Source organism: Ovis aries, chromosome 3 (genome assembly GCF_016772045.2).
Source record: "Ovis aries strain OAR_USU_Benz2616 breed Rambouillet chromosome 3, ARS-UI_Ramb_v3.0, whole genome shotgun sequence".
Classification (NCBI taxonomy): domain Eukaryota; kingdom Metazoa; phylum Chordata; class Mammalia; order Artiodactyla; family Bovidae; genus Ovis; species Ovis aries.
In genome coordinates this window covers 87982750-88001854 of record NC_056056.1, presented here as the reverse complement: position 1 = coordinate 88001854, position 19105 = coordinate 87982750, and positions in this window count along the sequence as shown.

Genomic DNA, 19105 nt, shown 5'->3' with positions numbered 1-19105 from the left:
GAGTAGGAAATGAGAATGTAAAGGTAATTTTGGAATATATGTGCTTAAAAAGACTAGGAATATAGAATTGATAGTAAAAATCTAAAGAAACTCTATTTCACATGTGAAAGACAATTCTTAAACTTGTAGTATGTTCCCTGCTGCTGCTGCTGCCAAGTCGCTTCAGTCGTGTCCGACTCTGTGTGACCCCATAGACAGCAGCCCACCAGGCTTCCCCGTCCCTGGGATTCTCCAGGCAAGAACACTGGAGTGGGTTGCCATTTCCTTCTCCAATGCATGAAAGTGAAAAGTAAAAGTGAAGTCGCTCAGTCGTGTCTGACTCTTAGCGACCCCATGGACTGCAGCCCACCAGGCTCCTCCGTCCATGGGATTTTCCAGGCAAGAGTACTGGAGTGGGGTGCCATTGCCTCCTCCTAGCAGATGTAAAACCAAAGTGTTCATTGTCATTCCACAGTTATGGAGATGTTTCCATCTTGACATTTATCTGTCTTCCTTTGCCCTTGTGTTGATTCTATCACAACTACCTCCTAAACATTTTATGTGCTGGATTCAGGTTATACTCACATGCACAGTTCTTTTTTGTTTCTTTGTTTTCAAATAAAACTTTTATTTTAATAAAACCAATACTGATACATTATTGCTAACTGAAGTCCGTACATTTAGTTTTAACCTAATACCATTTTTCTATTCTAGCATCCCATTCAGGACACCACATTCTCTTTGGCTATCATGTCTACTCAGGCTCTTCTATGCTGTGACAGTTCCTCAGGCTTTTCTTGTTTTTGATGACTCTGAGGAATAATAGTCAGGTATTTTGTAGAATGTCCCTCACTTTATGTCTGTCTCTTTTTCTCATGATTAGACTGGGATTATGAGTTTTCATAAGAAGGAGCACAGAAACAAAGTGAACACTTACTTCATCAGTAGCCCCCACAATCCATACATTTTTACATGTTTGTTCTGTACTAGTATATGTGTATAATTGTTGTTTCAGTTTGCAGTTCTCTAACAATGCATGCTTCCCTGATGGCTCAATGGTAAAGCATCTGCCTGCAATGCCAGAGACCTGAGTGCGATCCCTGGGTAGGAAAGATGCCCTGGAGAAGGAAATGGCAACCCACTCCAGTATTCTTGACTTGATCCCATGGACAGAGGAGCCTGGTGGGCTACAGTCTATGGGGTCACAAAGAGTCAGACACAACTGAGTGACTTTCACTTCACACAACAACAAATGATAATGTTCCCTAACAACAAGTGATACGTCACATGCTTATTTTCCATCTGTATATCATTTTAGCTGAGGTACCTATTCAGATTTTTGCCCATTTTCCTAGGGTTGTTTGTTTTTTTTTTTACTTAGTTACTGAAGTTTTTATGTGTGAGTTCTGGATGTGTATATTCTGAATATTTATCAAATATGTGATTTGCAAATATTTTCTCCCAATCTGTGGCTTGTCTTTTCCTTCTCTTAACAGAGAATTTTGCAGATTTCATTTGTTTTTTAAACTTTGAGTGTAAAAACTCAACACCAGTGAATTCAGCCTCATTTTCGTACTGGTCTAAGTACAAAGTTACTCTTGTTCACATCTTTCAATCACCTAATTTTTAAAAGTCTGTTCAGATGGAGTTAGTCTCTTAATAATATCTTTAATTCAGATTGGCTCAAAATTCAGGGAAGTGAGAAGGACTTCACTGTGGAGAGCTACAATAGTCTATGATTCCCCAACAATGTCCTCACTCCTTTCCTCCTACTGCTTATTTGAGAATACAGTAAAGCAGAGAATATGCTTTTTCTGAGGATCATCTCCAACCACAGTTCCATCAAAGAAAAACAAGAAGCCAGTGAAGTGGAAAAAAAAAAAAAAAGATTCCATACCATTTGAAATGATTCTGCTAATTTTATGTAGCAGTAAATATCAATTTATTCAGCAGTAGATTTCAATTACTTTCTAATTTGCAAATGTTGCCCTCCAGTAGATCTCAAATTAGAGGTCTAAACACTAAGGAATGGCAAGACAATAACACTGCAATTATAAATTCTTCTGAAATATTCAATTAACTGTTTGGGAAAGCAGTAAATGGTTTGCCTTATTTATTGGTAAAAGGCATATATGAAATTTGATTTAGATTGGGTTCATAACTGTGTTTCCTAGGCTGGTTATGATCTGTTTAATTTGGAGGATATCTAGTCATATCTGAATCTGCTCTGGGATGGATAGGATTTGGTTAAGTTTGAAGACTGCTATGGAAAATGAATTGTTTGACTACTCTAAAAGATATCAGAGGAAAGTGCCTAATTTTTATTATAACGGGATTTGTTGTGTGTAATAGAGCACTGGAAATAAGAAAGCCATTTCTGTCATATTCCTAGCATTGTGAGATGACACACAAAAGAGGTCCTTGTCTAATCTTTTTTTCTCCAGATTCCCCATCACCTTTTGCAAGCTCCTTAATCCCAAAGAAATGTGAATATCAGACAGACCTGTGTTTACAGTCACAGTTTAATTTAGACAATGTGTAAATCTCCCCCTGAGCCTTTGTTTCTACAACTGAAAAGAAATATGGGGAATTCATGTCTTTTAAGGGTTATTGTGAGAGCTAAGTAAAATAATAAAGATGAAATCTGTATAGCCCCTATTCTGAAATATACTCAACATAAGCCTTCCTAGTTCATACAGGATGCCAGAGTCCTGAACTGAGCATTCTTTTTCATTTCTTTGTTAAGAACACCCAAGCTCTTGCACACAAAATGTCCAGCTGCTCCCTTGCCCCCACTGTCCATGTGCCCACCCTTTGGGTTAAAGTGCTTCCACAATGTGCTCCTCCTGCCCTCTCAACTGCCCTCTCTACAAGCCCACTGCACACGAAGGATGTAACACAGCCGGGCCTCATTTGAACATTCATTTGCATCACTGTTTCCATGAAGGCAGGGATTGTGTCCCATATACCTCAGCTCATCTTCACGACAAGTTCTTAGAAAAATGTTTAGGAATGAATGAAAGGCGGGAAAGGAGGCAGAAGGACTAAAAGGAAGAAAGAGAAGGCTGTAGCTAGAAGATGGACATGAGGAGCCTTTTCCATCTTTTACAAGCACCTACCTGGACAGAGGAGCCTGGTGGCCAGCAGACCATAGGGTCACAAAGAATGGGACACAACTGAAGCGACTTAGCATGCACACACCTGGAGAGTAAAGCAGACTCGTGTTCCTTGATTAATCAGCTGAGATTTTTAGAAATCTGGAACACATTAGTGTACTGTACATAGCAGACAAGTCCTGTCTTCTGCCTCTGTTAAACATAAATGTCTTCTCTGCATTTGTCTTACTATCTCCCCAAGTGAGATTTGGGCAAAACTTTAAAGGCTTGGGGAATTCCCTGTAGCTCAGATGGTAAAAAAAAAAAAAAAAAAAAATCTGCCTGCAATGCAGGAGACCTGGGTCCAATCCCTTGGTCAGGAAGATCCCCTGGAGAAGGAAATGGCAACCCATTCCAATATTCTTGCCTAGAGAATTCCACAGACAAAGAAGCCTGGTGGGCTACAGTCTATGGGGTCGCAAAGAATCAGACATAACTGAATGACTAACACACACATTCTAGTTTTAAGTTTCATGAAACCCTATTGAATAGAATTTAAATGCCAGATAAAAGTTTATTCAAATAGCAGATATTTGGGGATGACGCTGGAAAATTCCCCCTTGACCCTGAAATTCTATTTTTCTCAAGCCAGTGCTGAAATTCAGGTGCTGTGAGAGTCGGTAGATTAGTTAGGGTCTCCAAACTGATTTTCAGGATGAAATGGGTCCAAATGACCATCTATATGCTTGAGCTACTGGGCATCACGTCTTCAACGGTCATCTGGTTTCACACCATGAGGTTCTTGGACTTGAGCCCCCTCAACAAAAACACAGACCTCCTAAAACACCTTGCCTCCTGTTCACGCCCTGCTTCTGCCCCTTTCCTTGTTTGAGCCCTGTTCCTTTGCACCGTATAATCTCGTTCCCAATCTCCCTTTGGCATGTGAAAGGAATTTGTCCTGAGAAAGTTCTCTTAAGCAAGTAAAACATCATTAAGACAGTGGAATGCATTTTATCCATTCAAAAAAGTATTTACTGAACACAAACCAAAGGCTAGACACTGTGGAAAGTAAGAAGAGCTTAGATATAATTCCTGTTTTGGGAATGTCTATATTCATGAAAGATTTTGCAATTCAGTGGTGTTTTTTTCATTTATTAGTTCATTACTCTTCTTGCTAAAGGCATTTTCTATTTCTCATGTGCTATGATTTATGTGGGACAAGAAAAGAGAATTTTTCTCTGTCCTCTATCTTTTGTCAAATGTTTGTTTTGTTCAAAGCTAGTACAATGCTATTTTAGTTAAATCACATTTGCTTCTATATAATATAACTGTTATGTCAAAGTTATTGTATTGTTATAGAAGTTAGTAAACATAAATATGTTTTCAGAATAAAATGACATAAAATTCATTTTCATTTTATCTTTCTACTTTCCCTAAGGAAGTATGGATCTCCCAGCAAAGTACTACATTTTGAGTGGTGGAGAAGCCTTAATTTTTCTCAGGGCCATATTACCTGTCTCTCCCTTCCCTCTACACAAGCACAGATACATGCCAACGGCAGATACAGAAGCCCATAGCAATCCAGTGGTGGACCCTTTCACAGGTAACCGCAAAGTTCAGGGCCATGGATGCCTTCTGCTTCTTACCCAGATGCAGTGAGTGCTATGGGATGGCACACAGTGTGAAACCCCTAAAAACAGAGAAGCTGTGCTTCACAATCCTCACCCTCTAGATTCCATGGCTTCTCTTCACTGAACTTCTTTCTACAACATGGAATTGCGTGGTTGCAGGTGAGAGTAGAACAGTGCGGTGTTTGCTAGGATGTATATTTCCCTGCTATTGAAGGGCTCACACGAAGCACACAATGTGACACCCTCCCAATACCCACTTGATCCTTCATGCTACAGTCTTCTCTAACCTAAAGCTTATGTATTTCAGAAAACAATTCATCTATGGGTGTTTGATGAGCAAATATTAAAAACTACTGAAAACAACTTCCCTTCCCCAGTCTGTGGGTATACATTTTGTATGAAACAAAACCCAAAATTCAGTTCAGCAGGATCTTAACTGGATTGGTCAGCACTATCTAAAACAAATGCTTCTCTTGTCAATTTTTCAGTGAACTTGTCAAAACCAAATAAAGGGATTTTCAGTGATCTTCATTCTGTGTGTAAACACAGTACTATTTATTCACCAAAGAAAACCGCTTCATGAAAACCAAATTATTACTGTGCCAGCTCATTTTTTCAAAGCTCTCTTTGGGTCTATAAAAGTTTTCACAATGCATTTTGTTTTTACAAAGATGACGGGGAATCTTTCCTGCAGGTGATAGGGATGTAACTGACCCTGATCTATGTGACTACAAGGAGACATAAAGCACAGTTTGACTCTTCCCGCCACCTCTAACTCCCATCAATATTGCAAGTAAAACCAAACATAATCAAATCATTTGCAGTGTTAAGACCCAGAGGATTCTGGAAGGCTCTCTAGCGGGTATAAGGGCTCTTTTGATTTTCTCAGATTGACTGGGGAGCTGCTTCATTTTAATGCCTGTAACTTCAACAGAAAGGGCTCCAAGAGGAGAAAAATGGGATGCTAAGAGCAGATGACCTTTGAATCTGTTTACACCTCTGGGCAGACACAGCAGTGAGGCTGCGAGGAGCTGCGAAGGCTATTCTTTAATAGGAATCCTGTGTCAGTTGCACCTGCTTAAAAGAGAAGAGCCACAGGAAAGTTTCCACAACATTGGCCTTGTATCTTCCAGACCAACTCTGCTCCCAGACAAACAAATAAAACATTGTTGACTTGGTTCTGTTCTTTTTCCATTTTTCAAGAATGAAATCATCTTATCCTCTTGCTATATAATTGTCTCCAGTCATTAGACCCAGTGTCTGAGGCCTGTTGAGAGCACTGTACTAGTTAGCCATCAAGTCACTTTGATTAAATTCAATAAATAAGGCAGTAAACATGGTTTATGGCTTATTAAAAGTACAATTGATTGCATACTAAAATATTCAGAGACCTCTGAATAAATCAACTAGTTAGCAAATTCAATATTTTCAGACAGGGAAAATTTATCCTTTAAGCACACTGCAAAACTAAAACTCTCTCCTTGAAGTTTTAATATGTTCAGCCTTATGGAATAAGAGCCAAAGAATTAAAGAGAAATTCAGAAACATTTCTCATTCATGTAAGACTAACTTATTCCAGTTTAAAATAGCTACATCTTTATTCTTAAAACTCTCCCAAAATGAGAGATTCAAAAAGCCCATTAACCTATTCCTATGTCTCATAAGAACAATTAAGACATTCTTCTTATTTAACTTGAATCCATTCTCATGTAATTGCCTGCAACCTTTGCAAAGGAAGGGAATTTGAGCCAGGACGAATGAAAATGAAAACGGCCATGTATTGATTTAGCCCTCTATTTCTCCAGTGTCTCTCACTTCACAGAAGGTCCTCCACCTCTCCTCTAGAATGACTATTGCTAAGCTCATCCATGACCTGATTACTGTCATTCACAACTGCCTTTAAATCCTCATCTGATTTGAGCTCACTGCAGAATTTAACCAACCCACCATACCTCCTTAACGAGTTCCACACACCACTCCACACTTCATTCTCTGACAGTTTTTTCTTTCTCTTCTATCTTCTGTTCCTGTTGAACTCGGGTGTCAGTCCTGTCTTTTCACTGTTTTCCTTAGGTGATCTCACTACCTCCAATGGCTTCATCATTAATTCTCAGATTAATACCTCGGACTTTAATTTCTCTTCTAAGTTCCACACATCCTTCCTGATACCTACTGGAAGTATGAAAAGCCTAACAACTATCTCCCACCTAACAAGTTCTTCTTCCTCTCCAAACCCACGATGTGATTAGTGATATCACCTTCCATCTAGCTGCCCAAGCCAGGGACCCCAGTGTCACCTTTGGCATCTCCTACTTCCTCACCCCCAGGTTAATTGATTACAGGTTAAAACAATTCTGTTTCTAAAATGCCTCTCGATGCATCTGCTCTTCTCTTTCCACTGCCAGTGGAGTGGCACCAGCCTTTCGGGTCTCTCACTTGGTCCACTTTAACAGCTGATTGATCACTCCGTCGTCATTTTATGCTCATTCACACTCCTTGCATTTCTGCCTCAGAGATGAGTTAAAAGCAAAAATTCACTTTGCAAAACAAATACGGAACAGAGAAAATCTCTTTGATGGCTTGCATTTCCCTAAAGATACAAATTCAACCAACTGTTGAGTACATTAGACTTTCTGAACATTTTAGTAGGTCTAAAGAGCATCACAATGGAAGTTAGGAAAAGTAGGTTTTCATCCTACAAATTTCCTCTCCAGTCCTAAGTTTCACCATCTGTAAATGCAAGTGTGGCACTAGATTTTTCTAAGGAGCATTCCATTTCTGACATCTTTTTCAGAAGGGCAGTTAAATATAATAAGGTAATATTAAAAGACCATTGAGGCTGTTTGGGGATATCATTACAGACATTGGAAATATAATTCTTATTTTAGTTCAATTAGCAAATGACTGTCTATTTTGGTGGTCATCTTTTCTGTGTCAGGCAATTAGAAAGACAGGAAGAATCAGTTCTACTTCCCTAGGAATATTTGATCCAGATGTGAAAAAAATAGTAGATTGGGATGAAAATGGAAAACACCCATAAATTCACATTATTTAAGTAAATTATTGAATAAAGAAAAATGAGGATAGCAGGTAACTCTCCCGTGCAGGAGAATTCCAAATTTTTCTATATTTACTCTTACTGTCAAGGAGGTATATAGCATAGCTCCCTACTCCTTAAGTATGGGCTAGACACAGTGACTTCCTTTCAAAGAGTACAGTATGAAAAGATGGGATGAAAAGAGTAACTTTACACCAGAGAAACCTGACAAATGCTATCTCAGATAGATTATCAGGGTCAAGATCAAATGATCCGTTGTGTTGACAGTGTGTTGTCATAATGTGATGAAAATGGTACTTAAGCTTTGTAGTCTTCCTCTAAGAAAACCATAACCCTGAACTAATCACAAGTGAAAAGGAAAACAGACCAAAAGGGAGGGTCCTTCTACAAAACACCTGACAGGTCCTCCTCAAACGTAAAAAGCAAAGGAAAATCTGAGAAACCAGCAGAGTCAAGAGGAGCCTAAGCAGACATGATGAGTGAATGTAATGGCATCCTGGGTAGGATTTTAGAACAGAAAAGGGACAGTAAATAAAAACATGTGAATAAAGTATGGAACTCTACTAACAATTGTATATTGATCTTGGTTCATTAAGTGTGACAAATGAACATATTAATGTAAGATGTTACTAATAGCAGAAACTGGATGCTGGTATACGGTCTTTTCAACTTTTCTATAAATCTATAATAGATCTAAAATTAAAAGCTTATTTTAAAAATAGGATATTCATTTATTTATCCATTCAACAACATTTATTTAGTGTTCATATCATTCCAACCACTGTGCCAGGCACTGAGAATCCAAAGATGAATGCTGCCGACTGAGCGCAACAGTAATTCAGAGGAACATGAACTTCTTTCTGGCTGCCTGTTGCAGGAGAATGTTGGAGAGGTAGGAGTCAAAAGTCAACTACATCTACTTTACAGCGTATGGCTGGGTTTCACTCATGTCTACAAGGCAATGAAATTTCCCCAGGAGCAGAGAAGTATTAAAAATAGAATAATCACCCAAACAAAATCTGCACAGATCATGCAAGTGGGAAAACAGTATCAAGTGTCCCTGTGGAACTGCTCAGCAGCTGGGGCATGACTCAGCTCTTGAGTGATTTGGATCAATCAGCTGTCTACCTGAAATGCCCAACAGAGAGTCCCTGTGCATAAGTGGCTGGGATGGTATCCGTGGAACTTGAGAGATGTGTTCCTCATGTTTCCAGTGAAGGCCATTTAAATCATAATATGCCCATGGTACAGTATTGCCTAAATAGTACTACAGAACATGTTTGTCACTCTTTCCAAACATGGTGAGTCAATTAGACAAGTATCATGTTTGGAGCTAGTAAGACCAGTTTTGTAATTAAGGGTGTGCATGCATGCTAAGTTACTTCAGGCGTGTCCGATTCTTTGCTTACCCTGTGGACTGTAGCCCACCAAGCTCCTCTGTCCTTGAAGACTTTCTAGGCAAGAATACTGGAGTGGGTTGCCATGCCCTCCTCCAGGGGTGCAAGTGGGGGACCCACCCACTATATGCCTAGAATTCTTTGTTACTAAGTAGAAGAAATGAGACAAGAACCTGCTTTTCTTACCTCCACTGTGATACTTTCTAGATACAATCATTTATTGCATTTCTTCCCTTTTCTCTTTCAACAACAGCCTATTTACAACTGATCTCATCCTAGACATTGAGGCAAGAAGTGTGCACCAAAAAATACTGAAGAATTAGTGAAGTTCAGAGGATTTGCCTGCTAGATACACTGGAATGTCAGAGTTTGAAAAGAGGAGGAAAGGGCAGACTGTGTATGATCAGCCTCTACAGGTGGGTAAGAGGGTCATCCACCAGCCCAATACACTCTTCTGAGTGTGAGTGAGCTTGGACTTCACAAAGTTTGGCATCAACATCTAAGTCAATTTAATTTGATGCACAAAGTTTAAAGGCTCAAACATGGGTTCCAAGCAATTTTTGAAAACAGTTGGAATGAAAACATTATCAGTCAGTGCAGAGCAAACAGGAGGTAGAGATCAGTTCATTGGGCTCTGAACTAGGTGATGCTGAGGACAGAGTTCGGGTTCCTCACAGAGTCAATCACTAGAGAAAGGAAGAGCTTTGACTAAGCAAGTGAGAGCTGAATCAGGCTCCCAATTTCTGCAAGGAAACTGAGATACTAAACCAAAACCTGAGACGAGACCAATAAGGAAGGACTTAGGGAAAGGCAGAGATCCCATGAAGCTGTAGCTCTGAACTTATATTAATCACACTGAATACCAGACTGCATAAACATAACTTGGATTGTACTCACTGCTGGAAAATGAGACTCCCCATGCGTTCTTTGGTCTGGTCAGCACCAGATCAGATGCTGGGTGGGGCTAAACTTAAGCAAAGGAGCCATCTCCTTTTAGTCAAGCAGGGCTGAGAGGTCAGGGTCTGCCAAACACAGTCTGTAGCCACACAAGAGAAGGGTGGATCCCAAGCTGACACAGTGAGTTAGATTAGACAGTTTCTGTGGCCACCCACAACTACAATCCTTCCAAAGTACCCACTCATATGGAAGAGACCTACATGCAATGAATATACAAAAAGATTCAAGCAAATAAAGGTATAGGCTAGCTTTTCAAATAACGTGTCCTGGGTATCTCTTGCCAAAGGACAGGATCATCTTTAAAATCTTCATTTTATAAGGAAGGAAGAGGGAAAATTGATTATCCCATCATACAAAAGGAACTATAGGAACCTGGGATAGGATACATAGCTGCACTCTTAATTTTGATCAAACCTAGGCTTGTTGTTTAGAACACTTGTTTAAAATAAAAATTGCCCTCAAGAAAGAGTTTTTCCAACCATATATCTTATAGATTGTATCCTGTTGAAGTACCAAATAAATCCAAACAATCTGAGGGCTCTTTCAGTCCTTTAAAAATCAAGCCAGTCAAACATCATTATTTTTCAGGGTCCCAGAGTGATTTATCCAGGAGGAATATTCTCTTGAATGAAAGCAAAATGTTCACCCCCTGTGTCTAATTGGGTTTTCCAGGGCACCCGGCAGACAGTGGCAAGAGTCATGCTGGGAAAATGAAATTAAGAGTCACATCAGTTTCTAGCAAGTAAGGAGTATATCTGGCCAACCCAGAGAGTGACTTTGTTCCCATGAGTTCTAAAATCTTCAGCAGAAAATATCCATTTTCTGCCCTAAAAGAAAATTCCCTTAAAAAGTGGGTTATGTGGGACTAGGGTGGTCATGCAAGCAAAGGAATGGACAGTCTGCTGATAGTATAAGACAAAGATGGGCAAGATATTCCTTCTTCATTGGTCCCCCTGGGTGAGGTGCAATGATGGCAGCTGTTAGCAGCACATGTCCTCTCTATGGGATGTCCCCTGTAGGTACAGGGGACACACAGGTCACAGCAGCCTCCACCTCAAAATTGACCATTTGTGAATTATCTCCTAAGGTACCTTGGATAAATCACTTAGCCTCTAAGTTCTTTCCTTCTTTAAGTGTGAAAGACTTTTTTTTTTTAATTAATTCATCGCAAAGATCAAAGATGTGTGTGGTGTTAGTGGGGACTCTGAGGACTGGAGGCAAATGCCCTCCAGCTGACTCCTCATTCGCTCTGTCCTACTCCCCGATGTATAGTCATCAACTGTGTTCACATTTTCCACAAGGAGTGCTTCCTGGAAATGGATTGGAGAGGAATGATTTACTGAGAGCAGCTAAAATAATTCGAGGCACATGGATTTATACCAGAAGAACATCTGCTTTACAGATCCTCAAAGTAATACATAAGAATAGAAAGCTAGAGAGTCTTGAAAGTAAGCGTACAAACTCTCAATTGGATCAAGAAGATGATAAGACTCAAGCAGCTGTAGGTTAGGTATGTGTGTTTTCTCTTTTTTTTTTCCTCTCAGTCAATCTAGACAGTAAATATGAAAGTCAATCTATTCTTCATGGCAAATAATGGGGAAACAGTGGAAACAGTGACAGACTTTATTTTGGGGGGATCCAAAATCACTGCAGATAATGACTGCAGCCATGAAATTAAAAGATGCTTGCTCCTTGGAAGAAAAGTTATGACCAACCTAGACAGCATATTAAAAAGCAGAGACATTTGTTAGCTAAAAAAGGTCTGTCTAGTCAAAGCTATGGTTTTTCCAGTAGTCATGTATGGATGTGAGAGTTGGACTATAATGAAAGCTGAGCACAAAAGAATTGATGCTTTTGAACTGTGGTGCTGGAGAAGACTCTTGAGAATCCTTTGGAGTACAAGGAGATCCAACCAGTTCATCCTAAAGGAAATCAGTCCTGAATATTCATTGGAAGGACTGATACTGAAGCTGAAACTCAATACTTTGGCCACCTGATGCAAAGAACTGACTCATTTTGAAAAGACCCTGAGGCTGGGAAAGATTGAAGGCAGGAGGAGAAGGGGATGACAGAGGATGAGATGGTTGGATGGCATCACTGACTCAATGGGCATGAATTTGAGTCAACTCCGGGAGTTGGCAATGGACAGGGAGGCCTGGCGTGCTACAGTCCATGGGGTCGCAAAGAGTCAGACACCACTGAACGACTGAACTGAACTGAACTGAATCTATTCTTTAAAAAAAGAAACATTTACTGATTTACCTGCTGCTCAAAAGATAGTTTTGTAGCTCCCTCTAGTTAACGTGTGAATATTACATATTTATTTCTCTCCCCTCTGCTCTTTAAGAACTATAGTATAAGGGAGAGTTTAGGGCTTCCCAGGTAACACAGTGGTAAAGAATCTGCCTGCAAATACAGAAAATGGAAGTAGATGCAGGCTTGATCTCTGAGTCATGAAGATCACCTGGAATAGGAAATGGCAACCCACTCCAGTATTCTTGCCTGGAAAATTCCATGGGCAGAGGAGCCTGGCAAACCATAGTCCATGTGGTCGCAAAGAGTCAGACAGGACTAAGCACACACACACAAGGGAGAGTTTAAAATGTTTCTGATTTTGGGGAGGGAGGTGGGAGGGGGTTCATGTTTGGGAATGCATGTAAGAATTAAAGATTTTAAAATTTAAAAAATAAAAACTAAAAAGAAAAAAAATAAAAAAAAATAAAATAAAAATTAAAATTAAAAAAAATAAAAAAAAAAAAAAGGAAAAAAAAAAATAAAATAAAATGTTTCTGATTTTGAAGACTGTATGCCAGTTTCCCAGCTGGGGATCCTCAAAGAGCACACTGACCATTAGCTCAGTGACAGGATACCCCTTCCTATTGTTCAGTCTCCCACAAATTAAAGACTTATGCATTCATGTACATACAAAGCCTTGGATTTTATTATTAGGATTTCTGGATCTGGAGAAAATTGACATTTGTTTCAAAAGAATGTTTAGTTCCAATGTTCACATAACAACTAATAAAAACAATAATGTTGACATAAACAAACATGATCTTTACTTTGAGAGAGGTCTTAAAAGCCATAGGAATGAATTAACGCAAGTTCTTGGAATATGTAATAGAGCTGTGAATAATATGCATTTTCATAAATTTGCATTGCAGCATGTCCTTTTCTTTAACCTATTTATATTCTCATTTCCTCAATTGCTCACTCTAGAGAGATCAATTAGCGAATCTCATCTTCTAAAATTAAATTTCCGTTTCCATCTCTTTAAGGGAAGAAGATTGTGAATAATAAAGATATTAATTTTCAAATTTGTTGATTTCTAGCAGAATGAGATGCAGAGAGGATCTTAATTTTCACATAATTGATTTTTAAGCAAGCCATTTCTACAAATAATTCTTTCAGAAAAGATTCATTAAAATTATATGGAAATAATACTGACTCATCAACAGAAAAACATGGTATATACCATATTTTGCACACTTACGTAAGTGTCACCCTCTTCAAGATAGAAAATTCTTAAACTACAAGTTCAATACATAATTTCAGAGTCAAATAACCACTTGATTCAATGAACATGTACTCAGAGATCTACATGCTACTTTAAGAGGATGGGTTATTGATCGTAGGGTTTTCTTCCTAGCCAGAGTTCATATTAAGAAAATAGCATGAGAAAGAAAGTGTGTTCTAGAGAAGAACACACATAGGATTGCTCTCGAAATATCATATTTATTCTAAGACGTTGGTTTTTTAATTGGTGACAATGGAGAAGAAAAGTGCTTTGGACAAGGATTCTGGAGAAGTAACAATGAAGTATGTGTGCATGTGTGCTAAGCAGCCTCAGTCACGTCCGATTCTGTGCGACTCTATGGACTGTAGCCCCCCCCAGGCACCTCTGTCCATTGGGATTCTGCAGGCAAGAATACTGGAGTAGGTTGCCATGCCCTCCTCCAGGGGATCTTCCCACCCCAGGGATCAAACCCAGGTTTCTTATGTCTCCTGCACTGGCAGGCAGGTCCTTTACCACCCGCACCACTTGGGAAGATAGGGAAGATCAAATTGGCTATATATGTTAGCTCTTTGCTGATTTCATCTTATGTTTGTGTGGCATTTTTCAGTTTGTTAAGGAAAATAAAGAGTGGATTTTGTCATTATGCAAATATGAAAAACTATGGAATATCTGTTAAAATATCTTAAAAGAATGAACATCTAATCTTCTAAATGCTGGATTATGAGGTGGGGGGATTTTTGCCCAGATTGTTTGGAAAACGCAGTATCCTTCTAATACTCACTATGTAAAAAGGCAAGGGGAGAATAGAACCTGGAAGAAAGAGGATCAGGAGAGGAGAGTCTTCACTGGGTTGCTGTAGAACCAGTCTCCTTTAAAACTGAAAAGGTAATATTTCTCTTCAGTGTATGTATTGGCCTTTTCTGAATCAAGCACATTTAAGCTGCCCTTGTCATTAACCCTCCAAACTTTAAAGTAATGTCCTTTTTTGGATTCTTACCATCTGCAAGCACTGTTGTGGATTTCCAATGTAACAATAAATGATCTGATGAATCTTTTTTCATTAAGAGCTACAAACTGATTTCTTGGTTCATCAGTGGTGACTAGCATTATAAGAAATAAAAGGACTCCCCAAATCTAAAGAAATATCACTGGGATTCCAATCACTGTGGAGGTGAAATGTGTCTTCATGGAAGTGTTGATGGGGAATGGAGTTTCAGGAGCATGTTAGGTTCCATTTGGGAACATTCCATTAGGTTCCATTTTCCATCTACCTTAAGTAGATGACAGTCTGTTTTACTTACACTCAACACTAAACCTCAGTGCCACCTTGCTATGACCCTGGAACAAGAACTCCACCCAACACACCTAGAATTTTCTTTTACTATTTGCTGTTTTTTAGGACTTCTGAGGCACACATCCAGAGCTAATTATTTAAGTAACTATAAAGAATTTTATCATAAGAAGAATTGAATTATTCCTATTACCAGCTTGTGACTTTGGTGAGTTACTTAACTCCCTCTGAGACACAGAATTTCCTCCTATAAAATAATACCTTCCTTTTAGGTTGTACATAGTGTAGCATCTGTGAGATGGAAGGTCATTTGGCATATACAATGACCTTGTCAAAAGCAAGAAGGGCAAATCCATTCCAACTTAAATAACATATTCAGTTAAGTTATAGTGACTAACTATAATGTGCTTAGAAAGAGTGTAAGGCCATATCCATGTTCAAGTAGGAAAGAATGATCTGGTTAATTAGTGATGTCTCTCACGAGAACCAAGTGCAGCAGTTAAAGTTTGAATGACACATAGATGGCTTCCCTGATATAAAATATTATTTATTACTTAACTTTCAAGAGACCATCTTCAGTGTCATCACTTTCCTCCATGAACCCCTGACTGATTGAAAATAACCAATCAATCTGCTCCCTTAATTTGAAGAAGTCATCTCTGTAAGTTTACTTCCTCAATGAGAAGTGATTTGAATAAAACTATCAATCAATAAGTGCCGACAGCACTATACATCACCATCTTTCTTATTCTTCAAAGGCAGATAGTCTACGATAAAGCCGCACAGATCAAAGACATCCAACAAATCTCTTTTCTTAAAATGAGAAAAACATTTTAATACTCATATCTGTGGGGGGGGTTGTTATTTATGGGGAGAGGAAAACATCTGACACTTTTCCTTTTTTCATAATCAATGTGACTATTTGATTCAAAAGACGGATTCAAGCAGAGGAGAGAAAAATGCTAGAGAAATAAAGAAGGAAGTTTCAAATTAAAGAAGAATGGAGTGGAAATTGTTAGGAAATGCAGATCAAAGTGATAGGGTTGAGGGGCCAAGAAGGGACAAAAGAAATGGCAGATAAGAGCAGAAAGACCAAAGGCAGGGTGAAGAGTAGTTAGAAGGAAGGAAGTCAGGGGAAAATATGTTTTCATTTATACTACTCTGGAAGGATATTTAAAAAGGAACATGATGTCACTTCCATGTCAGTGAAGCAAAGATATTTCATAAAACGTAGCTGTACTCCTTTTTACCATCAGGACCAGATTATTGCCCCTTACAGATTTTAATTTTTTTTCTTTCTTTTTTCATTTTATAATTTTTTTAGCACAAGTTTCACAGAGAAATGCTGAAATGATTTCTTCATTAAAGACAATCATGGCTTTTTTAGAATATCTTATTTAAGATTCCCAGGATAAAAATAAACTAATCCAATTTTAGTTTCCTGATATATGTCCCATGAAGCTATTTATTTACAACTTAAATTCAGTCTCTTAAATACAAGCATCATAGAATGGAGAATCAGTGCCACTTCTGATCTCACACTTTAAGATCTGTAAATCTTTATATTTTTTAAATGAACCTCCAAGCAACAGGGACATCCCTAATACAGAAGCAACGTCACTTGAAAATACTGCTTTCCTTCATGAATTTGCATATCTGAACATAACACTTTTGATCCCATTAGAGATATAAAAGGAATTTCCAATTATTTTTATTTTAATTTCCATTTCAATATTCCAGCCTTAAACTTATACAGTGATATTTGTCAATTATTTCTCAATATAACTGGAAAAAAATTAGAATTTTCTTGAACTACAAAATTTTACTTGGAAAATATAGATGTGTGTTTTTCTTGCACCAAAGAATAGATTCCCATCATATTCTGTGAGATTACAAACCCCAAATGAACCTCTACAGAGGAAGGCTTCCAGACTCAATGCATATACTTATATTGGCACACACCCAACCTCGGTCCTAGGCCTGCCTCCCAAAATGTGATCCAGTACAGAGCAGAGCTCCTTAAAGCATCTCACAGCCAACTCTGGACTCAACTAATTACAAGTTTTCCTGGGTTACTTCATTTCCTTGGAGTGAGAGCCCACATAATACATGATATGGATTATGGATTGAGTCTAAAATATTTTTTAACCTTCTGTATTATGTGTATATTGGTATAGTTGATCCATGTTGTATTAGTTTCAGATGTACAGGAAAGTGACTCAGTTATACATATACATGTATTTAGTCTTTTTCAAAGTCTTTCTTCGTTTAGGTTGTTGCATAATATTGAGCAGAGTTCCCTGCGCTACATAGTTGGTTATACATTTTAAATACAGTAGTGTGTACATGTCAATCCCAAACTCCCTAACTATTCCTCCCCCTCCACCATTGCCCCCCTGATAATCCTAAATTTGTTTTCTAAGTCTGTGAGTCTGTTTTTGTTTTGAAAATAAGTTCACTCATATCGTGTTTTTTAGATTCCACATATAGGCCATATGATATGATGTTACTCTTTCCCTATATGACTTATTTCACTCAGTATAACAATCTCTAGGTCTATCCATGTTGCTGTAAGTGGCATTATTTCATCTTTTTAATGGCTGAGTAATATTCTGTCATATATATGTATCACATATCCTCTATCCATTCATTTGTTGATAGACGTTTATGTTGCTTCCATGTCCTGACTATTGTAAATAGTGCTGCAATGAACATTGGGGTGCATGAGTCCTTTGGAATCATGTTTTTCTCTAGATATACACCCAGGAGTTGGATTGCTGGATCATACTGTAGTTCTATTTTTAGTTTTTTAAGGAACCTCCATACCATTCTCCATAGCAGCTTTACCAGTTTCCATTCCCACCTACATTGTAGAAGGTTACGCTTTTCTCCACACCCTCTCCAGCATTTATTGATTGTGGATTTTTTAATGATAGCAGTTCTGACTGGTGTGAGGTGATACCTCATTACAGTTTTGATTTGCATTTCTCTAATAAATTCCATGCTATCCTTATCAAATTACCAATGGCATTTTCAACAGAACTAGAACAAAAAGTCTTGAAAATTTGTATAGAGACACAAAAGACCCCAAACAGCCAAAGTCTTCATGAGAAAGAAAAGTGTAGATGGAGGCAAAACTATATAAACCTGGCACAAAAACAGAAATATAGATCAATGGAATGAAACAGAAAGCCCAGAAATAAACACATGCACCTATCTTCAACTAATCTATGATAGAGGAGGCAAGACCACACAATGGAAGAAAAACAGTCTCTTCAATACATGGTGCTGGGAAAACTGGACTGCTCCATGTGAAAAATGAAATTAAAACACTCTTTAACACTATGCACAAAAATAAACATAAAATAGATTCAAGACATAAATGCAAGATCAGACACTATAAAACTCTTAGACAAAAACATAGGCAGAACACTCTCAGACATAAATCCTAGCAATATCATTTTCAATCTGCCTCCAAGAGTCATGGAAATAAAAACAAAAATGAATAAATGGGACCTAATTAAACGCAAAAGCTTTCGCACAGCAAAGGAAACCATAAACAAAACGAAAAGACAAATCATAGAATGGGAGCAAATATTTTCACATAAAGTGACTTACAAGGGGTTACTGAACAAAATTTACAAGTAGCTCATGCAACTTAATAACATAAAAACAAACAACCCAATTAAAAAATGGGCATAAGATCTAAATAGACATTTCTCCAAAGAGGACATACAGATAGCCAGGTAAAAATGTTCAACATTACTAATTATTAAAAATATTTATATGAACATATGACTTGTGAACCAATGCAAATGTTCATAGTAGTGAATTTCTAAGGAAACAAGTATGTCCATTAACTGGACTACTATGCAGCCATGACAGACTATATTCAAAAGTATTTTTAAAGATATAATGATAATAAATGAAAAAGAAATTTCAATTTCATTTAATTTTTTAATCTTCTATATTATCAGTATAATATAGATAATATTATACATAACATATATCTATAAGAGATAATATATATCTATTATATAATAGTAATAGGTCTAATAATTAAAAAATTTTAAGCCTTTTGAATTTAAAAGAATTTAAAATTGCATGTAAATATATAGTAAGAAAAAACAAAATTAAGCATTTATAAAAGGATCAGAAAGCTATAATAGCAGAACTGAGA